Here is a 2,945-nt window from a genome sequence, read left to right as displayed (position 1 = left end):
CAGCACTGTCCGACCATTTCAGTCCTAGTAAAAATGGTGTCGCGGCGTCAGGAAGCGTTTTGTGTTCTGCATTTTGCGCAGTGTGGGCAGTAATAAGTGTTCGACGTGACTTTCGTACAAGGTACGATGATGATCCTCCTACAGCACAGAGCATTAGATGATGGCATCAACGATTAAGAGAAAGAGAAGGTTTGCGGAAAGGCGAATCGCCGGGCCGTCCCCGAATGCCTGACACAGACGTCAAACGCATCCGCCACAGTTTCACGAGGGGTCCGCAGAAATCCGTTCGCCGTGCAGCTCGAGAGCTCAGCACGTCCCCGATGTCCGTCTGGCGTCTCTGCGTCGACGTTTATGCATCAAACAATATTAAATTTAGCTAATGCGAGCTGTTCGTGAGGGCGATACATCGTGTGAAGTTCCATAATTTCACTCTTGTCAAGGTGGAGGATGGCCGTTTTCTCCCACAGTTAGTGTTTAGTGACGAGGCAACACTCCATTTACACAGAGAGGTGAACTGTCATAATGTGACAATATGAGGTACGGGACAACCACATGAAGGTGTACAACATAAAATAGACTCTCCTAAATTTAATGTATTTTGTACAGTTTAGAGGGAAAATGTGTATGATTCATATTTCTTTGCCGGAAACACTGTTACAGTAAGCATATATCTCGATATGCCTGAAAATTTTCTCTTCCCACAGTTTGATTCGAACGACTTCATTTTCCAATGCGATGGGGCACCGCGACAGTGGCATCTGGAAGTGTGGGAATTTCTAAATCAAACGATTGCTGAACGATGGATCGTTCACACTGGACTAAATCACTCACCCTTAGACTACTAGGCTCCAAGGTCACCGCACCCGACTATATGTGATTATATATGTATGGTTTTGTAAGAGACTCTTTATGTACCTACATTACCAACAGCAATAAATGAACTGAGACATCGCATAACAGCACCTGTGGAAACTGTAACTCCAGACATGCTTGCTGCAGTGTTGGTACAATTTGAACACCGCATTCACATGTTCCGTGCATCTCAACGATGCATATTGAACACCAATGAAAAGGATGAAAATAACTTTTTTAGTTTTCGTACATCAAAGGACAAAATTCATTGTATTCATTGTATATGTTTCTTAGTTCCAGAAATATAGACGGCCCAGGTCGGATGATTGTTTTTGATACACCACTTATAGATAATGCACTTCAAAGCCTCCCAATAATTAGGCCACTACCAAGATGGGAGACAACAAGTAGTCACACATGCGTCTTTGCATGTGTTGGATAAAAAGTGGTAGCACAATGCCATAATATGACGGATGTGAGTCATTCGGTACGCACACTTTCTGTTGCTGACAGATGGTGGGCTGAAGTAGTAAAGTCAGCAGCACAAGTCGTGTTTGAGTCAGTTGCAGTGTGTACTCTCTCAGAGATGGAGAGGCTAGCTCGAGTGCCTTAATAGTATGTTTGGGAAACACGAAAAACGTGCTTGGGTGCAGACTGGAAGGGCACGTGGTCGGAGCGCGCAACAATCTTTCCCTCCAGTGCTGCATTCTACCAACTTACACGACGCCAAACGACGAGCCCTGTGCAGGAGCACCGCATACGTGGCAGCGGGACATACTGGGACATCCACCGTATTCATCCGGTAGAGTCCCCCCAATTAAGGCCTGATCACCCAAATGAACGAAGTATTTCGTGGCACGTCTTACAGCAAATGATAAGACACCATATGGCGGTCCTAGCGAGACATCATCACAGATGGATGCACAGACAGTGTATGAAATCTTTCATGTGGGTGTGGAAAGTGATCGAGACGCGAGACGGAAATGTGATAAAGTGAATTTTAGTCAATGAAGACTGACATGAATTATAGCCAAACTGCCACTACTTTTCATTCACCTCCATGTATATTACCATACCCGTTTATTTTTACTCATAAAAATTTGTCAGTAATCTTGTATGAAATGTTTTCACAATTTTGGTTTGTTTTCTAGATGTATAGCAATTCGGTAAGAAAAATGGAAGAGTTTGATTTTTACTTACAATACTGCTCTAGCTGCACATTTTTCTGGGATCGGAACTGATGCCCTTAGCGTGAATGTACTTTGGCTTGCACCACAGCACATTTACTTGACGCAAAATACGACGAAATACTCTGCCAATACAGTTCGATTACCGTCTCGTAACTGTTGGACCTGGTGGTCTACCGGCACAGCGCGTGCCTGCAAATCGAGAATCTCGGGATCGAATCCCAGATGAACAAATAAATTTTTCTGTCTGCTTTTAATACAGCCTTCACCTCTCAATGATATGAGGAGTCGGTAGAAACAACATGTGGTGCGGATTCCACGTTAAACTGCCGATTCCCTTTCCCCGGTTGGACAACTGGAGTACGTTAATGATAAGCATGTCTTCAAAGTGCCGTCCAATTGAAAGACTTAAACAAGGGCACTGAAATAAGCGAAATTTATTATTATTATTACACTGTCCAGTCGCAGTAATCTGACCACGTGTTAAAATACCGAATAAACACCTTCTGCAGCACGAGACGTACAGGAATAGAGTCAATGATGTAACGACAGTCATAAGAAGCCATTCCTACCCCAGTACTTGTCATGCTGCGATAGAATTCTATCGATTGAGGATCCGTGGCACAAACTACTCGATCGAGGTGACCTTTCAGATTCTCGATTGGGTTTAAAGGCGGAAAATTTGGTGGTGAGGGCAGTACGGTAAATTCATCCTAGAGCTTCCAGAACCACGCACATACACTGCGAGCTATGTTACACGTGCATCTAGGGGTGGATTTGGTCCCCAAGGATAGGTGCGTACTAGGGTTGATCCATTGTGCCTTTCAGAACAACGAGATCACCCAGGGAGTGCCACGAAAACATTGCCCACACCATAACACTCCCTCAGGGTTGCAGGGCGTTTGC

The sequence above is a fragment of the Schistocerca gregaria genome, unplaced genomic scaffold (assembly GCF_023897955.1).
Source record: "Schistocerca gregaria isolate iqSchGreg1 unplaced genomic scaffold, iqSchGreg1.2 ptg000711l, whole genome shotgun sequence".
Lineage (NCBI taxonomy): Eukaryota > Metazoa > Arthropoda > Insecta > Orthoptera > Acrididae > Schistocerca > Schistocerca gregaria.
This window is presented reverse-complemented; position numbering follows the sequence as displayed.